Genomic DNA, 27,745 nt, shown 5'->3' with positions numbered 1-27,745 from the left:
CAATACGATTTACAAAAATGAAATTAAATAACAAATAACATTATCATTATCGGCACCGCCAAGAAAGAGGAGGTGGTGTTAGCGGGGGTGGCAGCTCCCCAGAGGCAGGAGGGCGACAGGCATTTGTTACAGCGAAGCTGTTGTTTCAATGTTGTCTTTCACTTCATGTCCTTGGGCTCGCTCAGCTGCTGCTCCCCAGGTGGTGATGGTTTATGTCAGGGGACGGCTGCAGGAGCTTGGGCTCGGGGACCTGGGCCTTGCCTGGAGCAGGAGGAGGAGAAGGATGCAGCGGCGGCTGTTGTTGAGTGGGAGGCCCCACGCAAGAGGCCCCACGCCAGGCTGCAATTGTTCTCTGACTTCCTTGTGAGTCTTTTCCATTTGGTTCATTTTCACCCTCATCTGGGATTCCTGGTACTGCAGGTCAGCCTTCAGTCCTGTTATCTTCTTCTCTTTCTCCAGGATCATCTGGTCTTTCCGATGCAGCATTTTCTTTAGAGTAGCCACTTCCTCTTTCAGCTGGGCTATGATGACAAAGTGGTCAGTGCCAGGAGAGTCTAAGGCAAGGTCTGGAGAAAAACTGTCTCCATCGGCTGATATGTAATCAAACTTGGGCTTTTGCTTTGGGATTTCATTCTGAACAGAAGATGTAGATAGTATTTTCTGGCAGTTGTAGTGGCCATACTGAGTCGGCCATACTGTTCCTTTTCTGGCAGCTGGTCCAGGAGGAGGTGCTCAGGTGTTTACGTCGCTCTTTGGTCTTTTGTAAGACTCTTCTATAGGAGAGCGTGCAAAGCCAGCAGAGTAGCTTCCCATCCACTTTTTTCCTGTCGTCTTTCCTGTCAAAGGCACACTGCTGCTTACACTGTTCACAGGAATGTGGCAGCCCATATTTCTTCTCAGAGTTTGTACATCGCTGGCACTTGTTACCAATAAATGCAGCAATTATATTGCAATACTGGCAGGGTTTGGGCATTCCATAAAGTTTCACATTCTGAGCGCACTTCTTGCGTATTGTGTTAGTTTTGCTCTCTTGCTGGAATTCAGTCCTGCAGTAAGTACATTGTGCAGTGGGGTGTGCAATCCGACATTCCTTGCAGAGCTGCTATCCCTGGCTCAGCGCCTCGAAGGGGAAGCGCTGGTGGCCAGAGTGGCCATCCCCGCACTATATGTGCCTATAACTACATGTGCACATGAACACACACTAGACGTATATCCACCTTCAAATATATGAGAAAAGGTGGTGCAGAATGCAGCGGCTCGTTTGCTTACAAACAGCCGCCGCCGTGATCATATCACGCCAATGTTATTTCATCTACATTGGCTTCCAGTTGTTTTCCGGGCCCAACTCAAGGTGTTGGTGTTAACCTTTAAATCCCTATACGGTCTCGGCCCAGTTTACCTGAAGGAGCACCTCCAGTACCACCAATTAAGCCGCCCGACTAGATCAGCCACACAGGGCCTTCTCTCAGTCCCACCAACGAAAACAGCTAGGTTGGTGGGGACTAGAGAGAGGGCATTCTCAGTGGCGGCCCCCACTCTCTGGAACTCCCTCCCGTTCGATCTCCGCCATGCCCCTTCCATGGATACATTTCGCCGAGCCTTAAAAACTTGGCTCTTTGGACAGGCCTTCGGGATCTCCGGGGTGGGCTAATTTTTCTATGATTGTTTTAAATTGTTTATTGATTGCCCTACATTGTTTATACTGCTGCTATTTAAAATTGTTATGGTTGACTGCATTGTATTTTATTCTGTATTTATATTGTATTTTATTAATTTTAATGTGTACGTCGCCTAGAGTGGCTTCGGCCAGATAGGCGACACAAAAATTAAATTTTACTTACTTACTTACTATAAATTACTATAAATTACTATAAATATATTTTAAATAAACAAGACTCTCAAATGCAGGGAGGCAAAAAAACAAGCCCTGAGTTGAACACAACCGGTACCTTAAAAATTGACCCTGCCGTGGTTCTCCATTTGCTGAAAAGCTCTGGAAACTCTTTCAGTACTAGGACTTGTTGCTAGGTCTCAGCGCTAGAGGATAACAAGGTAGCAATAAGTGACTGTGAGCATATGCAAAGTACCTTTCCCTTAATACAGTAATTGCCAGCAGCAGTCACTTATTTGAAGAACGGCTCCCTACTCAGTGCCTTTCGATCAACATTTCCTGACTTGTAAGAACAAAAATAAATGTTGGCAGGGGGAGGAGGATGTCAGAAGAAGTGGGAGATTTTTTTTTAAAACACCCTTGTTCCCCCAATGCCATTTTCCTGATTGAAATTGTCCTGGATGTTGTTTGCCCTGCAGGGAGAAAATATATGTTTCAGCTTAACAGGTAACATGTCTGTTATAGCAAGGATAATATAGCTTTCCGTTTTAAAATGCATAGATTACCTCTGTTGGGAACCAGCTTCCTGTTCATAATATTCTCTCTGCAAAATTTCAGGTCAGTACTTTTTCAACAGTAATTTGAACAGATGGCTCATGCCATGAGCAGAAGGGAAAAGAGTCTGGCACCAGGGACACAAAGTCAGCCCACATTAGGCAAGACCAGCTTGAAAAGTTGACCATATTTGAAAACTGTGGAGCGGGGTTGGAGTCCAACATTAAATCCAAACAAACTGCATCTTTAGGTGGCAAGCAGAGTTTTGCAACCAACTTTTAATTTTATTTCTTTGCTTTTGTCATCTTCTTTTGGTAATGTATAAATGGCACCCTAGCTGGAGTCAGCAGTTTGCCTAATAAAAACTATGCCAGAAGGTGTTAGGAGTCAACACAAACCAGGAGCAGGTGGCCCTACCATGTGCAAAGGTTTATGGATTTAACATGTACATGTGCTAATACACATTACAAGGATGAAATAATTTCCACACTTTCAGGTTGGGGAATGCTGTTCATTGACCTTTTGCGCTGAGCTACATATTTCCAGACCAGACAACTACTTTGGGAGAGAGATGCATGATTTTAATGCTATTCCCCTTTCTGTCACCTTGAAAAGTAATTTCCCAAGGTTGCCTTTAGCGCCTCTTCACATACATTGCGTTTTTGTGGTACAGTATGTGTACATGTAAAATGGCAAAGGGAACCATTGTGGGCTGCAGCTACCCTTCTTTTATTGACGCTTGTCTAGGACAGCTTCTCATGGGATTATGTCCAAGTCTGCCACCCTTTTGGTGCCCGAAATCCACTCACTGAGGCTGCTAAACAATCTTATCTCATGGTAGGGCCACCTGCTCCTGGATTGTGTTGATTCCTAACACCGTCTAGTGTAGTTTTTATTAGGCAAACTGCTGACTCCAACTAGGGTGCCATTAATGCATTACCAAAATAACAAAAGAGACACTGATTAGCATACATTTGTATATGCTGATTGATAGAAATAATTGCTATAATTTGAGCTGAAGTACATCTCACTAAGTTGGGGAAGATTGTAGCTAGGTGACCTGTGTGCCTGGCCCTGCTCCATCTGTTGTTCAGGTGCTGCTTCCTCTCCCTTCTTACGGTTTTTTATCTCTAAACAGGACTTGGACTGAACAACCCTTCAAATAGAGAACACCTTCAAATAGAGGGCTGCCTCTGTGAAGTAGGACGCTCGGCCACTGTACTCCCCACAACCTCATTAGAAGCCCATTAAAATCCATTGTTGGTGCGGATTATTAAGGGTGCTGATCCCGTATTTCTTTATATGTAATACAGGCTATCCTATGATGTAAGGCTGTTTCCAAGCTTGCTCTATCTGCATGGACACATGCAGTGGAGAAAGGAGGGAAGGAAGCAGAAGAAAGGGAGATGAAAGAAAGGAGGTAATGGGTAGGGAGTGAGATACAGGGGGGAAATCTCCCTTTTGCACAACATGGGCAATATGTAGGAGAAAAAAATCCATTTGAGAGAAAGACGGGATGGGGGCACATCTGGCCCTAGGATAAATAGTGCCCTGGGCAAGGAGTGCCTTCGTGCCCCTCCAGTGGTCAGCTTTGCAGGGCCACCTAGAGAGTTTATGGGGCCTGATGCAGGTGTGATGTTGGGGGCCCTGCTACTGCCCCCTATAAGAACCCATCCATGTATGTACAGAGCTGGGGGCCACATGTGAGAGAATGATAGCTATGCTTCATTTTGTCTTACACGGGGATAAGGGAATAGGGATCAGGTTGTTCCCCTTCCAAATTCCAAACCCCTTCCTGGCAGAGCTTCTTCCTGCTTCCTGGGACTCAGTCTCCCAGCTCTTCTGGTTCTGGCCTGCTGCCGGCCTTCTCCGATACTCACTCAGGAAGAATATCTCCCTGAAGCCCTGGCTTCACATCACTCCTGTGCCTTTCCCTGTGGTACCTGCCACATAAAATTACTCTCCAGTGGCACCTTGCCCAGAAAACCTTGGTGGTGTTCACTCACTCACTCCATGAACTCTTTCCATGCTGGCCCACGAGTTCTTTCTGTGACAAGAATAGGCTGCCTCCTCTGCCACAAAATCCCCCCTTAGAACAAACTCTCCTTAGAACAAACTCTGTAACCTGGGCTACTTGGCCTGGGCCAATCATAAGCCTGCTTGACCAATCTTATCTCTATCGCAGCCTAGACATGTGAGAGGCTCACATTTCTTGCTATCCTATCCACCAAGAAGGACATTGCTCAAAGCCGTGATCTCTTAACCATCATGCTACAGTGTGCACAAGCCAAAGCTCGAAAAGCCACATTCTGAGCAGTGGCAGTGCACTGTGCAACACAGCAGAACTATCACAGATTTTACTTTTAAAATTTGTTGTGTTGTTGCAGTTCCTATCTTTTGGCAAGCATTCTTTATTTTAGAATACAGGAGGGCCCCGCTTTACGGCGTTCCGCTTTATGGCATTCCGCTGATGCAGCGGCTTTCAATTGGGAAATTCCCCGTTTTAAAGCCGATTTTGCCGTTTTGCGATGTTTTGCAACGTTTTCACATCATTTTGCACGACGCAGCCCATTATAATCTATGGGGGCCCGCTTTACGGCGGGGGCCTGGTCCCTAACCTGCCATATTAGCGGGGCTCTCCTGTATCCATTATTCTCATCTTTAAAAATAATAAATAAACGTTATAAATAAAAAGGTATCCAGCTGACCCCTTACAGATTATGGCTTTATTTTATTATCATTTATATAGTGCTTATATCAAGTCCCAGGGTTGTATACATCTGTAAAACTTTGAGTAAGGAAACATTTTGGCACCCAGTGCAGCTCTTCAAGAAGAAGGGTAATATCAGTCTGAGTGATAACTCCACTCAGATGTTGAGCCATCACACTTTGCACTAGGTGCAGTTTCTGGATCTTCCTCCAATGCTGCCCTGTGTAGAGTACATTACAATGTTCCAAACAGCATGGATTACTAGGGCCAGGCTGTCCCTGACTGCTATAGGTGGCAAACCAGCTGGAGCTGAAAAAAGGCACTCCACATTAGTGGAAATATCTGTGCCTCTAATGACAAGGTGGAATTCAGGAATTCAGTCTGTTCCTCAAGGGGAGCACAACCCTATCATGGCCATTCTCCTAATTCCTGGATTTGGGAACTACCAAATCATAAAATGTAAATGTACTGCCTTCAAGTCGATTCTTTTATAGAGTTCTTCAGTGTATTGCTTCCATCTTCCTTTTATTTCATCTTGGTCAGTCAGTGTGTTCCCCGTTGATTATTCAACATCCCTACTCTTGGTTTAAATTTCCCTTCATTTCTCTAATCTTTTGGAATAGGGCTCTTGTTCTACCCTTTTTGTTGTCCTCTTCTATTTCTATACAGTAACTATTGTAATAAGTTCTCTTTGTCCCTACATACTAGTCGCTGTATTGTTGCATTTAGGGTTCTGACCATGTTTCTATCTCCTTTTGCTTTTGCTTTCCTTCTCTCTTTAACCATTTTAAGAGTTTCTTCAGTCATCCATTGAAATCTTTCTCTCTTTTTAGCTAGAGGTATTGTCTTTTTGCAGAGCTTGGAAAAGTTACTTTTTTGAACTACAACTCCCATCAGCCCAATCCAGTGGCCATGCTGGCTGGGGCTGATGGGAGTTGTAGTTCAAAAAAGTAACTTTTCCAAGCTCTGTCTTTTTGCATTCTTCCCTGATAACGTCTCTGACTTCATTCCATAGTTCTTCTGGTTTCTGTCAACTAAATTTAAAGCCTCAAACCTGTTCCTTATTTGATCTTTATATACTTCTGGAATGTTATTTAAATTGTATTTTGGCATTTTGATTGCTTTGTTGGTCTTCTTTAGCTTTACTGTGATTTTCGATACGACCAGTTCATGATCTGTACCGCAGTTTGCTCCTGGTCTTGTTTTCGCAGAAAGTATGGAACTTCTCCATCTTCTGCTACCAATTATATAATCAATTTGATTCTTATCTTGACCATTTGGTGATGTCCATGTGTACAGTGGTCTTTTCGGTTGCTCAAAAAATGCCTCTGCAAGAAACAAATTACTGGCTTCACAGAATTCAGTAAGTCTTCTGCTTCATTTCTGTCTCCTAGGCCCCATTTCCCCACAATTCCTAATTCTTCTCTGTTCCCTACTTTTGCATTCCAATCTCCCATGATTATCAGCACATCTTGTTTTGGTGTGTGATCAATTTCTTCCTGTACTTCTGCGTAAAATCTCTCCAATTCCTCCTCTTCTATGTTTGCCGTTGGAGCATAGACTTGGATGATGGTTATGTTGATAGGTTTCCCGTTTAATCTTATTGATATAACTCGCTCAGACCTGGTGTTGTAGCTCCTAATTGCTCTTCCTACATCACTTCTCACTATTAAAACAACCCCATTTCTTCTTAATTTATCATTTCCTGAATAAAATATTTTGTAGTTGCCTGATTGAAAATGTCCCATTCCTGTCCATTTTAGTTCGCTCACACAAAGTATTTTAATGTTGATGCATTCCATTTCTTGCTTGACAATTTCTAACTTTCCCTGGTTCATGCTTCTCACATTCCATGTTCCTATTGTGTGTGTCGTACAACTCCGGGCTCTCCTTTCGCATCTGTGCACATTAGCCTCTGGGCTTCCTTTCAGCTTTGACCCAGCTGCATCATTACTCACAGCACTACACGTACTTGTCCTTTGTTCTTCCCCAGTAGCTCGGTGAGTGCCTTCTGACCTGGGGGTCTCATCTTCCAGCACTATCTTGTGTTGCATTTTGGATACTCTGTTCATAGGGTTTTCGTGGTAAGAGATATTCAGAGGTGGCCTTCCTCTGAGTTTGGATGCATCTTAGTCTGGTGTTTCAGCTTTGACCATTCCGCCTTGGGTGCCCCTGCTAGTAGTCTAGCCTCTTGGTCTAGACTCCTGACAGCATTGCTCTTAGCTTCTTCAGCAATCTCAAACCACCTCACCACGTTAAGGTGTGAATCCTAGAGGGGGATTAAATAAATAGGGTGATAAAATACACCCCTGTCTCACACCCTTTCCAATTGGGAACCAATAGGTTTCTCCATATTCTGTCCTTACAGTAGCCTCTTGTCCAGAGTATAAGTTGCGCATCAGAACAATCAGATGCTGTGGCACCCCCATTGCTTTTAAAGCATTCCATAGTTTTTCATGATCTACACAGTCAAAGGCTTTGCTGTAATCTATAAAACACAGAGTGATTTTCCTCTGAAATTCCTTGGTCTGTTCTATTATCCAATGTATGTTTGCGATATGATCTCTGGTGCCTCTTCCTTTTCTAAATCCAAGTTGGACACTGGCATTTTTTGCTCCATATATGGTAAGAGCCGTTGATGTAGAATCTTGAGCATTACTTTACTTGCATGGGATATTAAGGCAATAGTTCGATAATTACTGCATTCCCTGGGATCCTCTTTCTTTGGAATTGGGATGTATATGGAACGCTTCCAGTATGTGGGCCGTGGTTTAGTTTCCCATATTTCTTGACAATATTTTGTCAAAATTTGAACAGATTCTGTCTCAATAGTTTGTAACAACTCTGTTGGCATGCCATCTGTTCCTGGTGATTTGTTTCTTCCAAGTATTTTAAGAGCAGCTTTCACCTCACGTTCTAAAATTTCTGGTTCTTCATCATATGGTTCCTCCGTGAATGAATCTGTCATCCTGGCATCTCTTTTATAGAGTTCTTCAGTGTATTGCTTCCATCTTCCTTTTATTTCATCTCGGTCAGTCAGTGTGTTCCCCTGCTGATTATTCAGCATCCCTACTCATGGTCTGAATTTCCCTTTCATTTCTCTAATCTTTTGGAATAGGGCTCTTGTTCTACCCTTTTTGTTGTCCTCTTCTATTTCTATACAATAACTATTGTAATCGTTTTCTTTGTCCTTACGTACTAGTTGTTGTATAGTTGCATTTAGGGCTCTGACTGTGTTTCTCTTTCCTTTTGCTTTTGCTTTCCTTCTGTCTTTAACCATTTTAAGGGTTTCTTCAGTCATCCATTGGGGTCTTTCTCTCTTTTTAACTAGAGGTATTGTCTTTTTGCATTCTTCCCTAATAACGTCTCTGACTTCACTCCATAGTTCTTCTGGTTCTACCTCCGCTACTGGAGACTAGATTGGCCTTTGGCCTGATCCAGCGGGACTCTTATTTTATTTTATGTATTTATCAGATTTCTATCCCACGCTTCCTCCCAGTAGGGAAACAAAAACACGAAAAACACTCTAAAACATCTTAAAAACAGACTTTAAAATATGTTCCTATATTCTTGTAAGGATATTGAAAAAGCTCCTCTGAATCAGCCAGTAGGTGTCTCTGCATGCATATCAAGTGGATGGTTTTCTGACTGCTCTCGTTGTGCAATAAATGTGCTTCTGCGGCAGGAATGAATCTGTTCATCTTGCTGTTCGCCTTGAGACACTTAATAGGTGAAGGTTTTCCTGGCATGGGGACAAAGTAGGACTAGAAGGACCCTTTAATTATGTTCTCTCACTTTCTCATTTTTCCAGTCTTAAATTTAGTTGTCCACATTTCTGCAGCAATGTGAGTTTTTTTTAAAAAAAAAATCCTCATGAAAACTCTTCAGCATTTTAGTGTGAATTTCTCCTAACAAACATGTATTTCTATGCAATTTTGACTAATGTACACATTACTAACCAGTTTGTCCTCACAGGGTTGTTGTGAGGACAAAATGGAGAGGGAGGAGAACCAGAGGTACACCACCTTGCACTGCTTGGAGGAAAGGTGAGATAACAACAACAATAATAATGCATTTGTGTATGTTATTTTCACCAATATTCATTTTTATACACACGTTCCCCTAATATATACATTTTTGTAAATATTGTTTGGTTGCAGAACAGTATAGCAAAATTCAGATAAGTGTGAATTTGGAAAGATGACTGTGTTTCGGTTCTTATATCATTTGGAAAGTGCAAATTTGATAGATTTGGCTTCAAATGCAAACTGAATAAAATTTCTCCCCCATTCCTAGGATAAAGTGACGGGAAAAACTTTATCCATATCATTTCTGTGTGACAAGCTGCTGCTAAACGCACAAGACACAACTGCTGAAAATGGGGCATCCATAGCTTATAGAAGGGGGAATGACTTGGGGGATGGAGGAAGATTAGGCTTCTACAGTTGGCAGTCTACGAGTCATGTACTGCAGTCTATCATATGCCTAGCCAGTCTCTTGCTGTCCTAGGCAGGCGGAGAACACGGGAGATTTATCAGTCTCCTCTAGGGTACCATACTTAACATCTACCCTGAAGAACAGTTCTGAGAACTTGAAAGCTTGCACACTATTTTATGATATTTTGATTGGCCTAATAAAGGTGTTGCCCTAATTTGGACTTTCTTATGGGCCAACACAATTACCTTTCACCCCATATTCCTTCAGAAGCCCACTGTTAATTGTTTGCAATACACTCCGAGGGAAAGTTTGTTCCCCTACATAGCAATCTTGATGCCCTATCGACATCTATTGTAGTCCCCAGTGAGGTGTCCAGTGGAACATCTGCTGCAACATTTGAGGATCAGTTTCAGTCGATGCGGCCTGATGACAAGGGGGAGGTGCTTGCAACAATGTAGCCAGCAACTTGTCCTCTTGACCCTTGCCCTTCTTGGCTTATTAAAGCTTACTAAGGGGGCATGACCAAGTGGATCCAGGGTTAACACGTCTGTGCATGACAAAAGTAGTGCCAGCCACCCTGAAAGAAGCGGTGATCTGACCGCTCCTGAAAATGCCCACATTGGGCCAACTGGTTTGTGACAACTCCCATCAGGTTGCAATTATCCCCCTTTTTAGGGAAGGTGATAAGGAGGGTTGTGGAGCAGCAATTGCAAGTACTCTTGGATGAAACAGATTATCTTGACCCAGTCTGGGTTCAGGCCTGGTTATGGGACTGAATTGGCCTTGGTCACCCTGATGGATAACCTCTTTTGGAAGAAGGACAGGGGAATGCAACCCTGTTATTCTGATCTCTCAGCAGCTTTTGATACTATTGACCATGGTTTCCTTCTGAGCCGACTTAGTGAGATGAATATCGGAGGCACTGTTTTACAGTGGGTCTGATCCATCTCTAGGGTTGGTTTCAGAGAATAGTATTGGGTGATTATCTTTCAGCCCCTTAGTATGTGCTCTTGGGTGCCGTAGGGTATTATCTTGCTCCCAATGCTATTTAACATCTATATGAAGCTGTTGGGAGCAGTCATCAGGAGATCTGGTGTGAAGTGTCAGCAATATGCTGACGACACCCAGCTCTATTTTTCTGTAACATCTGAATCAGAAAGGCCATGCAAGCCCTGGACCAATGCCTGGACTCGGTGGAGGGCTGGATGAGGGCCAATAAACTGAGTCTGAATCCTAGCAAGACAGAGGTGCTGTGGGTAAGTGGTTCCCAAGTCCAGATAATTGGTCAGCTGCCTGCTTTTGATGGGGTCGTACTCTCTCTGGAAGAGCAGGTTCATATTTGGGGGTGCTCCTGGATCAATCTTTGTTGTTAGGCCCAGGCGACCTCCGTGGCTAGGAGTGCCTTTTACCAGCTTCAGCTGCTAAGACAGCTATGGCCGTTTCTGGACCAGAATAGTCTGTCCATGCACTGGTAACCTCCAGGCTGGATTACAGTAATGCACTCTGTGGGGCTGCCCTTGAGTTTGGCCTGGAAGCTGCAAAATGTAAATGTACTGCCTTCAAGTCGATTCCGACTTATGGCGACCCTATGAATAGGGTTTTCATGAGGCTGAGAGGCAGTGACTGGCCCAAGGTCACCCAGTGAACTTCATGGCTATGTGGGGATTCGAACCCTGGTCTCCCAGGTCGTACTCCAACACCTTAACCACTACATCACACTGGCTCTGCTGGAAGCTGCATTGGCGTGACTGCTCACTGGGACAGGATATAACCACGTACCCCAGTGATGAATTAATTGCACTGGCTGCCCATTAGCTGTGAGGTTAAGTTCAAGGTGCTGGTTTTGGTGTACAAAACCATATACAGCTTGGGACCAGGATACCTGAAAGACCAACTTACTCCTTATATACCCAGTTGAGCGCTGTACTCTGCAGGTGAGGGCCTCTTGCAGATATCATTTTATCAGGAGGTCCATTCTGCCCAACACAGGAAGTGGACCTTTAGTGCTGTGGCACCTACCCTTTGAAATCCCCTCCTCTTAAATATTAGACAGGCGCCATCTCTGTTAACTCCTGTCTTGTGGTCCACGGATGCTTAAGTTCCGTGGATCGTGGAGGGGGAGTGGAGGGGCCCAGGGCAGGCTGGTACCCAAGGGCCCCGGCATGCCTGGGGCCGGCCCTGGTGGGTGGGTTGTTGTTAATTGGATTTCTTTCCCCAGCCTTCATCATAAGCTCCCAGGCAGATTATAACAATATAAAAATACAATATTATCATTAGTAAAACAATTTACAATCAGAATAATAATGTGGGTCTTAAACGTAAATACCACAGGCATCAAAGGCCAGGGTAAACAGGTGTTTCTGAAATACTAGTTCCCCTCTATTTGGCACTGGCCTCTTGAGTACTGTGTCTAGTTGTGGTCACTGCACTTTAGGAAGGATGTAGACAAACTGGAACAGCTTCAGAGGAGGGCAACAAGGATGATCAAGGGACTGAAAATAAAGTCCTATGATGAGAGACTGAAAGAACTGAGCATGTTTAGTCTTGAAAAGACTTAGGGGAGACATGAACACACTCTTCTGTACTTGAAAGGTTGTCACACGTAGAAGTGCTGGGATCTCTTCTTGATCATCCCGGAGTGCAGGACATGGAATGGGCTCAGGTTACAGGAAGCCAGATTTTGACTGAACATCAGGGAAAACTTCCTAACGGAAGAGCGGAACCAATTACCTAGGGAGGTGGTAGGCTCTCCAACAATGGAAACATTCAAAAGGCATCTGGATAGCCACTGTTGAATATGCTTTAAGTTCGATTCCTGCAGGTGGTTGGACTCAATGTCCTTATGGGCCCTTTCCAACTCGACTATTTTGTGATTCTATGATATATACAATGAAGGTGCCAGCCCAATCACAGGGCACTAAGAAAGGCATGGAGCGGGGCCGGTTAGGGCCCATGGTCAACGAAGAGTCCAACCGCCCATATTGCGGGGCTTGGCATGTTGCATTTGGTCTGCAGGCTGGCAGTTCCTTATCTCTGTGCTAGAGTGTGACAATATTGAAAGTGTGGGATGGAACCAGAGGCACTCAAATAAATATGCACCTGCATGTGCTTTATTAACAAAACCAAGCAAACCTTTTCAACAGGAGCTTAGATGCGATGACAATTACCTTGCGTGAGAATTGTTCTAGCTAAGGGATGTTTACACTGAGGAAAACAAAAGTAAGGTAATGTTGTTTCAAGGTGTTGATTTTAAATACAGTGAGTGTTATTCACTTACTTTTCCAAGAGTTCATTACAGATGAGTACTAACAGATAAGCTGTTGTTCACTTTCCGCTGATTCAGAAACAAGGAGTGTATTTTTGCATCCAACTTCTTTCTCGCTTGAGCTCATTAAGGATACAGGCTTTCAGCTGTTCTACACATTATGCAGAATGGAGTAAAATTCTGGAGGCTACCACTTCAAACTGCACATAGATGGTTCGCTTCTTTTTAAATGCTGCCTCACATAAAAAAACAGTCCCTCCATGTAGCAATCTAATGTATTGGGGGAGAAATATTTAACATCCCTCTCTGCTAAATTTTCTACTTGTAGGGAGTTTGTGTATGCATTGTGCATTCAGAAATGTGTCCCTCCCCTGCAGTTTGAAGTAGTACATTCCAAAATTCTACCATCATGGTCTATCACCTCATTTTGTGCAATTTCTAATGTTTGATTAGAATCTGTCCCTGCTCATGAGAAATTTTGAGGGGTCTTCAGAATAGTCAGCTGGTGCAAGAGAGGACTTGATGGACTGGCTTGTTCTGTTTCCTCAAAGAAATTATAGGAACCCCCATCACCCTTTTCATTAGGGAATATATGTCTCAGTAACTGGGAGACCAGGGTTCAAATCCCCATGTAGCCATGAAGCGCACTGAGTGACCTTGGGCCAGTCACTGCCTCTCAGCCTCAGAGGAAGGCAATGGTAAACCACCTCTGGATACTCTTACCATGAAAACCCTATTCATAGGGTCGCCATAAGTCGGAATCGACTTGAAGGCAATACATTTAACTTACAGTGTAATCCTAACCACCTCTGCTCAGAAGCAAGCCCAATTGAGCTCAATGGGTCTTACCTCCAGGGAAGCGGTTTTAGGATTTTAGCCTAATTAGCAGCAAATCTCCCCTGCCTAGGTACAAGTGACATCTATTAGGGCAAATGGGGTAACCCGTTTTTCAAAAGTGAGCTGTTGAGAACAATGGGTCAGTGAGACTGCATTCAGAACTGATGCCACATTTTTGACAGTTAAAATTTAGGGACATTTAAAAATTACACGATCTGGATCAAAATATGCTGCCATTGCTTTGGTTCTGCATGGATATCACCTGTTTGCATTATTCTCCAATGCAGACTGGGATGGAAAAATGTTTATTTATTTGTGTTTATTGAGAAAGCTTTTACACCCACTTTTTTCTCAGAGACTCAAAGTGCCTTTCAATAAATAATGGATCATAATGCAAATAAGAGATTTCTGCTGTAAATGAATACTTTGAAATTCCACATATTCTCCTGATGTTCAATGTCTCTTCTTAATGCATTTCTTCTTTCAGCGACTCTGCTGCTGGTTTCATTTGCTATTTGAATGCCTCCAGGGAATCCAGATTCCAGCCTTGACAATTTTATCTGAATACTGTGTAGATGATTGAGAATCAGAAATACTGAGAGAAACTTAATTGCTGTTACTAAATGCTCCAGGATAACAGGAACAAAATACATCTTGCTTTTTGTCTCACCCTAGGCAAAGACTGAAGGGAGCGGCTTACAGGGCAATTGTGGCTTAAAAAGGGAGTTCTCCTAGCAAGGCAGGTAGGGTAGTGGTTGGCAGATGGGCAGACCCAGGCAGATCTTTTCTTCTTCAATCCCAGGCTCTGCACAGGTTGAAACACATCATACTGAACACCAGTCATATATTCTGGCCTGCCAAATGCTTTGCGACTCCCCTATTTTTGTAGTCTCTGGCAGACACCAAAAACAAGGTTTGTCAAGACCCTGCTGGTCCAACAAACAAAGGTGGTGGATTGCCTTGATAGGTCACAGGTTGGGGTGGCCTGCTTTAGCTATTGTGCCCTGGTAGTTCCACTGGCTGGTTGGGAGGCATTAACATTAGCAGGCTTTATCAACTTGCGTGACCCACCAAAACAATGACAGCCCCACAACCATGTACAGTAGGGCCCCACTCATACGGCAGGTTCCTTTCTGGACCACCGCAGTAAAGCGAAATCCACCGATTGACTATTGTCTAAAATGGCGCCCAAAAAACACCATAAAAGTGGAACAAGTGTGTAGGAGCGGGGCCTTTCTGCAATTGACAACTGCTGTATCGGTGGAACGCTGCAAAGTGGAGCGCTGCAAAGCGGGGCCCTACTGTATTGTGGCCTGATAGACACTTAATGACTAGGGCTGTGCATGAACCCCTGATCTGATTTGTGGTTTTGATTTGTAAATACAGATTAGACCCAATCCAATCTGGACAGATTAGGACCTGATCTGACCTGATTTGGATCTGAAAACGGACCACAATCCAGATACTACACATCTCCAGAAATCCCATTGACTTACATTACAAAACCAAAATGTCTATAACTTTCTTATTTTTTGACTTGCAGACATGAAATTTGAAGACAGAGTAGCTGCTATTTAGGGGATTAAACCAGCCAAGCTGCAGATGGATAACTCCAAGGATTTTCATGCTAGCCACCTTGAAATTTTGCTTTTTCCATTTTTTAAAAAAAGACTGAGTGCTCAGTCATGCCAATTCTCATGCTCCTGTTTCCCTTGTTCATTTCTTCAAAATTTTGATTAAAAGAGGGTTTTAAAATTAGGTTTGCGATACTAGACACAAGTGGGTAGCATTAGGCAGGCACAGGCTGGCAGCACCATGGAGGTAATATGCACATACGGGCATGAATTTTGGGGTCATAATAGCTATGTAGTAGTACATAGTAGTAGAGGAGACTAATTCTACCAAATTTCAGGTGGGTAGCACCAGGGGTTTTTCATACTAGCTACCGTTAAAATTTGATTTTTTCCCAAGAAACTTTAAAAAAAAAGATTTCGTCAATAGGAAGCACATTGCCAACAGCAGTGGTGTGAGGGAAAAATAAAAATACTATTTAATATTAATAATATTCACTGTGGTTAATAATAATAATAATAATAATAATAATAATAATAAAAACAATAATGTCTTAACTCGGAATGCTGGAAACATCCCCACAAGGTTTGGCTGGCTGGCTGATTAATAATAATAATTAATAATAATAATATGTAACCAGACAAGCTGGCTGTTTCTTATTGTTTCTGGGTAGCAACTGGAAAATAATAATAAATAATAATACTGAATTCAGAAAGCTGTGGCTAAATATGCCCACAAGGTTAATAATAATTCTTAGCAATCAGAATCAAAATGAAAACAAAAACAAAAATGTTTTTCAAAAATATGTGAATAAGAATGGGATTGATTTGGAGAGAACAGAAAACATACACTCGCTGAACATATGCCACCTAACATTTCTGAGACTGAATTTACAAAACATTTCTGCATTTTAAACTTCACCCCTTTCAAGCACTGTCATTAGAGTGTGTTGGGTGGGCTGATGACATTCTAGCCTTCCTCCCTCTCTCCCCAGTCACCCTGGTGTTCTCCTTTATGGTGTTGTAACTGCTCCATTTGAGAGACACCCTGTCTGGGTTCATCAGAGACTGTTTTGAGCTACAGATCTGTATAAATCTCTACAAATTGAGTTGGGACTAGCTGTTCTGCTCTGTAGAGATTTGTCGCTACTTCAACCTGATTTGGATAGGATACAAATAGGCCTGCATCAGCCCTATTTGGTTTGTGATTTGTGATTTGTATACAGTGCACATCCCTATTAATAACCCTCCTGTTTTGTTTGTTTGTTTTACATTTCATGCGGACAGCAGAAGTTCAGTTGCAGTACCTAGCGTGTGAGCTGTATTCAACGTGGTGGGTTTCAAGTTGGGAGGATCTGGATAAAATCTTGCATCCTTAACGAACAGCAATTATAGATGCCAGATTTGAAGGTGGAAAAAGGGCCATTCTTCTATCTTCTACCTCCTAACCAGTTAAATAACTTGCTAAAAAGTTACTTAAGCTCTTCCCAAGCTTTCCATTAGAGACAGGTAAGATTTCCAGGAATCAATCCAGATTTCACACCTGGTAAATTGACAAGCCTCCAAGAGGACTGTGAGGCAAGTACATTTTCCCTCAGACTACTATTAGCAATGAACTTGAGTGCTGCTTACAAACCTGTGACATTCCCTCCCACAACCACAGTTTGGCAAGCTCAGTGAATAGTATTTACACATGTAGGCTTACACACATGTGAAACTGATAATGCAAGTAGCTATTCCAGTTTTGTAAAATGGGCTTATAGGCATATGTACTTGGAAGACATTGATTCATTTAAATTACCTTTGAAAAAGTAGAAAATGAAGACCCCTTTTGCCTCACCCTCATTTACAAAGATACAGGGGTTTGGTAGGACCTAAATCACTCATGCTTAGATGTGGCTGCTTGCACAGAGTAGACCTTAATCCTCTTGCAAATACTTGTCTCATTTGTCTAGTAAGAGGTGGAGTCATAGGCTGTTTCACATGGGTTTTAGGACAGGGCTCTTCTTTTTCCAGACTCCCTAAAAAGGAGCTGGCATCCCTTATATTTTGTAGGTGAATTTATGTAACAAACAGATTGCTTCTGGAATAGCCACATTTGGTTCACTCAATTTTTATGAGACCTCTACATATCATAATCACATTATTTTTCTCTTGTTTTCCCCATGGTTCTTCTGTGTCACTTCAGGTTGCTGAAAAACAACACCCAGACTTCTGTGTGTAAATGTGGGAATTGACCAGCAGCACCATCTCCACAAGTGCTGATTGTCTTAATGCTACCCTGCCATCTTTGGCATGGCTTTAATGTGTGCAGTGATGTAATGGGCGGTGAGCCTATCACCATGAATCTACTTTGGCACATCTTCCCTATTCTTCTGTCTACCATTTTATTATTATTATTATTATTATTATTATTATTATTATTATTATTATTATTATTATTATTTATACCCCGCCATTTTTCCAAAACTGGAACTCATGGCGGCTTCCAGATAAAAAATACAAATAATTAAAAACATACAAAGTCTACATTAAAATAAGATTAAACTATTTCCAATATTAAAACCATACACACATATAGCTAAAAGAGTTCAAACTAGTTTAAAATAATATAATAGACATTAGCAATGCAGCACCTTTCACGCCCTATCCTTAACAGCCTTCAATTCCAAAGGCTTGTTGGAATAGGAAGGTCTTTGCTTGTCGGCGGAAGGACTGCAAAGAGGGGGTCATTCTTATCTCCCTAGGAAGGGAATTCCAAAGCCTAGGGGCAGCCACCGAGAAGGCCCTCTCACGCGTCCCCACTAGTCGTACTTGAGAAGATGTGGGTATTGAGAGAAGGGCCTCTCCTGAGGATCTCAGGGCCCGGGCAGGCTCATACAGGGAGATACGGTCTGAAATAGCCTGGACCTAAGCCTTATAGGGCTTTATAGGTCAACACCAGCACTTTGAATTGTGTCCGGAAACAGACTGGCAACCAGTGGAGCTTTTTTAACAGGGGGGTAGTACGGTCCCTGTAACCAGCCCCAGTTAGCATTCTGGCTGCAGCACGTTGTACTAACTGAAGTTTCCAAACAGTCTTCAGAGGCAGCCCCACGTAGAGCGTGTTACAGTAATCTAAACAGGATGTAACTAAGGCATGTGTCACCGTGGCCAGATCAGACAGCTCAAGGAACGGGCGCAGTTGGCAGACTAATCTTAATTGTGCAAAAGCACTCCTGGCCACTGCAGAAACCTGGGACTCCAAATTCAACGCTGAGTCCAGGAGCACACCCAAACTGCGAACCTGTGTCTTCAGGGGGAGTGTAACCCCATCCAGCACAGGCTGTATCCCTATTCCCTGATTCGCCTTACGACTGACCAGGAGCACCTCTGTCTTGTCTGGATTAAGCTTCAATTTGTTCACCTTCATCCAGTCCACCACTGACGCCAGACACTGGTTTAAAACCGAGACAGCTTCCTTGGAATTAGGTGGAAAGGAGACATAGAGTTGGGTGTCATCAGCATACTGATGGCACCAAACCCCAAACCCCCGGACAACCTCTCCCAGCGGTTTCATGTAGATGTTAAATAGCATAGGGGATAAAACTGAGCCCTGAGGGACCGCACAGGTCAATGGCCAAGGGGTCGAACAGGAATCCCCCAGCACCACTTTCTGGGTTCGTCCCTCCAGGAAGGAATGGAGCCACTGCGAAACAGTGCCCGAGTCCCATCCCAGCAAGGCGGCCCAGAAGAATACCATGGTCGATGGTATCAAAAGCCGCTGAGAGGTCCAGCAGAACCAACAGGGATACACTCCCCCTGTCCAGTTCTCTGCGTAGGTCGTCCACCAAGGCGACCAAAGCCGGCTCCGTCCCATAACCAGGCCTGAAACTAGATTGAAATGGATCCAGATAATCTGTTTCATCCAAGAATCCCTGGAGCTGGGAGGCCACCACACACTCTATTACCTTACCCAAAAATGGAATATTGGACACTGGCCGGTAATTATCCATTATGGAGGGGTCCAGGGAGGGCTTTTTTAACAAAGGCCTTACAACTGCCTCCTTTAGGCAACCTGGAACTCTGCCTTGGTGTAAGGAGGCATTAACCACTCCCCTCACCCACTCAGCCAGTCCCTCTCTGGCACTTTTTATAAGCCAGGAAGGTCTAGCAGACGTGTGGTGGCTCTCACCTCTCCAAGGATCTTGTCCACATCCTCGGGCTGTACATATTGAAAAGAATCCACTTTATCTGCAAAGTGCTGTGCAAACTCTTGACAGCGGGCTGTTGAGTGATCTATATTACCCTCTCGGGGGCCAGAATGTAAAAGACCCCTGACCACTCGAAACAGCTCCACTGGACGGTTCCCTGCAGATGCAATGGTGGCAGAAAAGGATGATTTCTTTGCTGCCCGCACTGCCATGGAGTAGGCCTTCAAGGAGGCTCTAGCCCGTGTTCAGTCAGACTCGCTCCGAGTCTTCCGCCAACGTCGCTCTAGTCTCCGTCTCATTCGTTTCATCACCGCCAGCTCCTTGGTAAACCAAGGGGCTGGTTTGGCTCCACTTCGTGAGAGGGGACGCTCAGGAGCGATCATGTCCACCGCCCTGGCCATTTCCCCATTCCAGAGGTCAACCAGAGCTTCGACAGAATCGCCTGCCGAGGTGGCAGGAAAATCCCCAAGAGCCATCAGGAAACCATCCAGATCCATCAGCCTCCTGGGGCGGACCATCCTAATTGGTCCCCCACCCCTGCAGAGGTTCCGAGTCCCAGTGAGTCTAAACCCCACCAGGTAGTGATCTGTCCATGACAAAGGAACTACAGAAAGTTCCTCCACACCAAGATCACCATCATCCCCCTCCACACAGAAAACAAGGTCCAGCAACCTTGTGGCCAGCAACATGAGTGGGGCCAGATACTACTTGGGACAGACCCATGGTTGTCATGGAGGCCATGAAGCCCTGAGCCACTCCCGACAGGGCGGCCTCGGCATGGATGTTGAAGTCCCCCAGCACCACAAGCCGAGGGGACTCCAACATCAGCCCCAAGACCACCCCGGCTAGCTCAGGAAGGGAGACTGTTGAGCAGCGGGGTGGGCTGTACACCAACAGAATCCCTAATCTGTCCCGACCACCCAACTTCAAATACACACACTCACACCCTGGACACTGTGGGGTAGGGCATCTGGTCAGGGAGATAGTATCCCGATAGACCACTGCAACTCCACCTGCCCGCCCCCCAGGTCTTGCCTGCTGCTGCACATATATATATTTCCTTTTCACCTTTCCAGAAGTCTGGAAGTAATGCTAAACTAATTTAACAATCATTCCTACTTCCCAGAGTTTAGGGAGAAGGAGTCTCTAATAGATAGTCCTCAGCAGCCTCACTGAACTACAATTCCCAGGACTCTTTGGAGATTGTAGCCATTATAGTCAAACTGATAAAAAACAGTTCAACTTTCCAGTGAAAACATGCCCTCTATGATTTTGTAAAGGGATGTATTTGCTATCAACTGCTTTATCTATCTGGGTAAAGGGAGGAAACATTCTCAACCAGCATCAAAAGGAGCTTTGGTACTCACAACTTCTGATGCTTAATACTTGTTATTTACCATCATGACTGTATGCGATCCAACACACACCTACCTGAGAGTAAGTCCCACTGAACCCAGTGGGCATGTAAAAATGTTATATATGTGGTCAGAGTATTAATTTTCAGTTCACGAAAATTTTACTCAAATGATACATAAGGCAAACGCTTCAAAAATCAAGACATTTTATTGAATTTTTGAGATAAATCAATCTTAAAAGACCTTTCCAAAAATATGCATTTGTTGGCAGCCATAATATGATTTAGGAATATAAAATCATATAAGCTCTCTCTATAAAATCCTAAATCATACTGTTTTCACATATGGGTTTACTCTGGTGATAACAAAAATAACAACATATACTTTACTAAGATTGAAAATGTTTTAAAAGTCATGCCATCCATGGGAACTGCATTTCTAGGAGGGGGAAATGGTTGTCTAACACAAAATTCACAGCACAATCATGAAACTATCGTTCCCAGAACACTTTGGAAGGGTTGCAGTCTAGATAAATTGTCTATTTCAGAGGGAAATTGGTTTTCTGGGCATGCTGCAAAGCTGCTCCTCAGGGAAGGCAGTAGGTTGTATAGTTATCTCCTGATTGGGGTAAAATCACTACCCTGAAACCACACAACCTACTACCTCACTCTGCCAGAGCATTAGATGGTGCTGACAGAAAACATGGCTATCGTTGGCTTTGGTTCCAAAATTAAGAGGGACTGCCTTCCATGTAGCGATGCATGAGAGTATCTGAAGTGAAACGCAAGGCTGCCACCTCCACTGAATAACAGAATTACTGTATAAGGAGTGCCCAACAGTGCCAAACAAGGATTGATGCTGCTGGCCATTCTCCAGGTGCTACATTGTGGCATGGACACCATGGTCTCCTTCCTCCCTCCATCTCTGTCCAGTGACATTATTCAGCAACCACATGGGCCTCATCCAACCCCACTCTGGGTCACTCCTTAAATGGCAGCAGCAGCAGCAGCCTTGCAATGCAATTCTGGTTCTACTCATGAGCCACTACTGCAAGTCTATTGTGTGGGATTTTCCCACCATGTGGTCTCGTATCTTGGCTCTGCTGCCACACTTTGGCATTCTCTGCTAATATTCAAATGGACCCTCTCCCCTTCACCAGTGGCAGCTGCCAAGTCGGTCTGTTCTTGCTCCCAGTGGGGACCGTTGGGGTCCAAGCAGTTCTTCTGTGATTTATATTTGCAGTATCTTGTGATCTTTCCTGTGAATATTACTATACAAAAGAAAGCTGTTATTTTTTCCTTCTAAATCTTTTGTGCAGGAGTTACCTTTTGTAAAATATTTTTTAAAAGTCTATTCAGTTGCAGTTGGCAAAACATCCTTATCATGTACAACTCAATAAGAGGACATTACTTGGTTGGTATGTTAGGCCCTTGAATCATATCCCTGGCTCGAAGATGTCAACTGAGTGCTTCAAATAATTTAATGTTCTAATAATTTATCAAATAGCAGTAGCTTGCTCTTCTGTCTTTATACATATTCAGTGCACATCAATAAGACGTATTGTTTCTGGATATGGTGATGGGAGATATGTCCTGCGCCGCTATCACAGCCACTTCAGGAAAGACAGTAGATTGTATAGTTATCTGACAGGCAGGGTATCACCCTAAAACTATACAACCTACTACCTCACCCCAAAGGACAGTCTGACTCTGATACAGATGAGGTGCAACCATTTCTAGGGTTGCATCGTAGTAACCTGGAAGACAAAAAAGATCTCTAGAGAAAACAAATTAATGGTTTTTGCCAGTCATTGCATTACTAATTCAGACACAATGGAATATTTTAGGAATGTTTTACAAACCCCAAATGTATACTGATTGTGCTTTGATCTTTTATTGTTTTTAACGACCCAGGAAGTCTGGTCCCAATCCTCCATTCTGTGTGCAGGGCAAGCAGTGGTTGGGAGGGGTCTGGCCAGGCGCTGCCAGATTCCTGTTACTGATTAAACAATGTTCTGATCACTGTGCATGCCCCAACGGAGAAGGCCCTGTTTGTGCAGAACCACTTGCAGGTCCTCCTGAATTGATTTTACTAATTTATATGGATGTAAGCTTTAAAGATTGTGATGAGAATCTGAAAGAGAGCCTGGAACCACACTGGGCCAAAATTGATGCATACATAAAAGGCCCCAATCCTGCCTACTTCCATTGACCCTTATTGGCACCTGCTCTGCAAAATTTCAGGCAGGAGTTTTTCCGCATCCTGGCACTTGAGAAACACAACAATTTGAATCTGGGGCCTTTTGTATGCAAAACATGTGCTCTACCACTAAGCAAAGGCATCTTCAATGCAACACCAAAGCTTGCTACCATGCCAACACAATTCATCAAAGAAAAGGTGTCAACAGATCCTGTCTTTCTCTATGACCAATGCAATAATCCCGCTAATGATTCATTATTTTTGGTGAATCATGGCTAGCAGTGATTCATGAATGCTGTACAACCCCTGAGAGATTTACAGTCTTTTTAAATATATTTTCTTCCTACTGCAAAGAAGACATACTGGGAAGCAACAATCACAGGAAAAAAATTAAACAACATAGTTTGAGAAATAAATGTAGAGCTGTAACCAAGTAAACAATGAACAGTAATAATCCTACAATCATATGTATATTGCCTATGCGTAAACCTCACTGAATTCAGTAGGACTTACTTCTGAGTAAACATGCACACGATCAGGCTGCATGTTGCAAAGATGTAAGAACGTTTTGACACTGGAGACCCTTTGCAGATGTGCATGCTATTCAATTATTGGATTTATATTTCACCTTTCCTGAAAAGCTCAAGATGGAGTACATAGTTTTCATCTACCATTCTATCCACACAACATTCCTGTGAGGTAGATTAGGCTGAGAAAATGTGGCTGGCCAAAGGTCACCTAGTGAGCTTCATGGCTGAATGAATATTTGATCCTGGGCCTTCCCAGTCTTAGTTCAACACTCTGTGACACCATCCTGGCTCTCTATAAGAACATGTCAACCTGACTTAATTTATCTTGGACCCATCACAGTGAAATAATGAAGAGACATTTATGTAGCTTTATGCAAGGTAAAACTACATGTTATCACAGACATCGGGCTGCTCTTGAAAATGACAGCTGCATGCCGCATGCCAAATTCCCTCAAGATGTTGCCGGACACCAATTTCCATCAGGCTGAGCCAGCATGGTGCAATAGCCAGGGATAATGGGAGGTGAAGTCCAACAACTTCTGGAGGGCACCACATTAGCTACCCCTGCAGTAACAATGTAATTTAACTTACCTAGTATACTGACAGCATTATACTGAGCACAGGGCTGGCACCAGCCTGCCCTGGCCCCCCTGCTCCCAGCCCCCCTACAGACCGTGCAGGAGCACTCCACTTACTTCTTCTCTCTTTCTGTGAATGTCCTGTGTGCGGGTCGCTGTCATCCACCAAGATGATGGCGGAGGCTTCTCTAAGGGGCTGATACTCCCACCACCATCTTCGCTGATGGCATGCATGCACGCTATGCTGCGTGCTCTCACCTGCCTGCCATCAATCAAGATCGTGGTAGGGGCATCAGCCCCTTATAGAAGCCTCTGCTGCCATCTTGGTTGATGGCAGCTGCGTGTGCAGGGGATTCATAGAAAGGAAGGAGAGTTAGGTGGAATGGGCAGGTGCCGCGGGCCCGCACAGTCTGGGGGGGCAGGGCTGGGAATTCCGTCTCTGCAACCTGCGGCAGGGTCAGGAGTCCTAACCCTACACCCCCACCCTAAGGGCCCGACCTGGTGCCAGCCCTGACTGAGCATTCCCCTGCCCCTACCACCAGCAGCTGATGGTGTACGGTTAGGGCAGTCAAAGGCTCACAGTAATGACTTCAGAACACAAAGTCAGTTAAATGACATATTATTGTGGTACAGCGGTCTTTACCAGGGGTGTAATCATCAGTGGTCTCGGGGGTTTTAGACTCCTTACTTTTTGGGGAGAAGGGTCCCTATGTCTCCAGCATCCCTCGAGCCAATCAGTACTGAAGGGGAGTGTGTTAGTCTGTGAGAAGAGTCTTCTAATGTGCTTCCTCATCCTTTCCTGCTGATTGGAGCCAATCAAGAGTGAAAGGAGGTGAGTCAGCCACTGAGAAGACTCTTTTCAGTAGCTAACACTCACCTCCCCCTTCCATGCTTATAGGTCCTTGGAATGTCTGTTGTTGTGGGAGAAGGCATCAACAAGGATCTCATTCTCAACCCAGCAGCAAAAAAAGGGGATGGTGGCTGTGACTATCATGGACTCTGCACTTCTGAATGTGCCACTACAATACTGGTCTCGACATGGGGTTGCCATTTGAATGTTTCTGATAATGTGTACTTTCACCCACTGGCCTCAGCTGATCTATAATTTGAGGTTCAATATACTGTGGATGTATTAATATTGTACATACAATAGCCTTTAGAAGAATAATCTCAACACTAATGAATGTGTCTGTGTTCAGTAGAATAATGCATGATGTTTAGTATTTAAAGTAAGTGTGCACTAAAATTGCAGGAGATTAACATGGGCATTCAGAAGAAAGATTACTATTTTTTTTTTAAAAAAACCTCAGTCTGTAAAAAGCAGTACTTAATTGCTCCATAGGTGAGTCATAAGCTCCATCAAAAATATTAAGTACAAACTGTTAGTTTTAACCTTGATTGTCCTGTAGCTGTCAACAATAAAGAGGTTTGGTTACACTAATGCTTAATGTGCCTCTTATGAAATGTTTTGCTCAAGGGTGAAAACCAATTACTTTTTAGGTTTTATAACTACTTGTAAATCTATTTTAATTAGTTAAAATGTTGTTTAATAAACCAAAATGGCACATACAGATTCCATCTAAGATCTATTCCACAGCAGGAAAGCTGATACTCCTCCCCACTCCCCACAGTTTCAGTGCTAAGAGAACCACGCCCTTGTTCTTCGGAAGATTGGAATTAATACTAATAAATACCTCAACAGTTTCTTCTTAAGAGGCACCAGGCCAGCTATTTTTGTTATGCAATAGGAAAAATAGTTTTATGGTAGGAGAGACAATAACTTAATAATTACATTTGTAATTACAAAGCACATAAACAGGGCGACCAACCTTTCATTTTAAAAAAAAATCCCCAGTCAATGGCCATTTCCAGCTGGGGTGAAGAGCAACTCAGGTGGGATTTTTTCAACAGGACGCAGCACGGGGAGAAAGGTTAACCCTCCTATCCTAGTCTTGATTCTGACTGGGCTCCTCCCATGGCTATTTAGATTTTAAAAACTAGACCTATTAAATGTAATACATGGATCTCATCTGATTTGGCCCTCAATCATGGAGAGGGCCATGGCTGATGCCTCCTAATGACTGTAATGTTCAAAAATCAGTCTAGTGCCTTCTGGGTTAATCTTCAGAGGGATCAAGGCTAGCCGTATTTGCCCAAACAAAAAAACATCATGTGGCAGGGGACCTGTTCACGGGCCTCTTGGCAAAGTCCTCCAGATGTTCTAATAGCTGCCCTTCTTTTAGATTCAGTCCATGAAAGGCAGGTTACAAGTCACATTTATTATTAAAGCTTGGTTGATTATTCTCCCACCTACCTTTATGTGGGACCATTTGTCCCCCATGAAAGGGGAAATAATTGGTGACTTTCAGGGTGTGTGGGTGAATTCTTAGAATTTTCAGGCGGTAGCCTTGCTTTTAATATGAAATGGCTGAAGGTCTTACTCCTTCTTTCTTTTACAACAAAAAAAGCCTTCCTGGTGTTTCAAGTGGGCCTTGGCTGCCATCAGCTGCCCAGCCGTGTTCCTAGGACAGAATGTCAATGTCAGGCATTGCATTTTGGGGGATCTAATATGGTGGCCGCCTGCAGACAGCAGTTGATCAGTTGCTTGGCTTCCATCCAAAAGTGAAGTCAAATGCTGGGGTGAGGATATCCAGGGGAAGTTATTGCCAGTGTGGGAAGTCTAAGGGTGGCAGGGGTTGTGGAAATTCTTGGCAGGACTTCAGATTTGTGCTGCTGGGGGCAAAGGGAATACTAAAGCCTCACACCAACCCTGATGTCTCCTATCTCTTCCATCTTTCCTTGCCTGTAGGAAGGGAACTTTCATAGTTCTGAACAGGTGAAGCCAGAGTGTTTTGCACATGGTAAACATAATGTGTAGTCCAGCTCTGTGAGGGCAAGATGGGATTCAGAGATGCTAGCCAAGTACGAGTCTCAAAATCGCTAGTCAGGTGTTTTAGCAAATCACAGAGAATACCTGATACCCTAGTTTTGACCCAGAAGAATTCATTACATCCAGTCTAATAAAGCAGGTTTTAAATCGGCTGAAATCCAGCCAAAGGTAAGTGCTTTTAATTCCCACTGATTTCTGAGTGCACATATGCATGTGTGCAGGTGTGTGTCAGTTAAAGCAATTGCTTCTCCTGGAACTGAAATCAGTGAGACTCAGAGGTACTTAACTTTGGTTGGATTGGGGCCTTACAATTTTTACAGGATCCTTTTACCTGTGCTTGTCCGGTGATTTGCTGCATTAGTGCCAGTGGGCTTTACACCCACATCAAACATTGTAGTGAAATGTGCTATGTACAGTTGATCGAGGCAGCCACAGCAAGAACTCATGCTGGAATGGGTTTCCATAATCTCAACGGGAGGTAATGATGGCTACCAGATGGTCTGAGCTCAGAAATCGGTACCAAGCCAATTTTGGGATGGATAAGAAACCTGAGGAGAGAGAGAGAGAGATGGGAATCGTATTGAGGAAGAAAAACCATCAGCTTAAATAATTCAAAGTAAGGCTTTGTGTGCATGGCTTGACCAGAAAAAAATTAGGCAAAGCAGAGGAATGGCTAAGAGAAAGATTTAGAGAAGATTTAGAAGATTTAGAAGACATGCCCATATTTTGGACAAACTGTAGTAGAGATATTTTTAAATCTCTGGCTCAATTCTATGCATGTTAACTTGTAAGAA

General features: G+C 43.7%; 1 pseudogene; it reads right to left on the bottom strand.

Annotated features, from left to right (window-relative positions):
* Positions 1-210: 210 nt before the first annotated feature.
* LOC133363370 (protein FAM76A-like) lies at positions 211-27,343 on the bottom strand (annotated as a pseudogene).
* Between the last annotated feature and the right edge of the window lie 402 nt (positions 27,344-27,745).

Source organism: Rhineura floridana, chromosome 8 (assembly GCF_030035675.1).
Source record: "Rhineura floridana isolate rRhiFlo1 chromosome 8, rRhiFlo1.hap2, whole genome shotgun sequence".
Classification (NCBI taxonomy): domain Eukaryota; kingdom Metazoa; phylum Chordata; class Lepidosauria; order Squamata; family Rhineuridae; genus Rhineura; species Rhineura floridana.
This window is presented reverse-complemented; position numbering and strand designations above follow the sequence as displayed.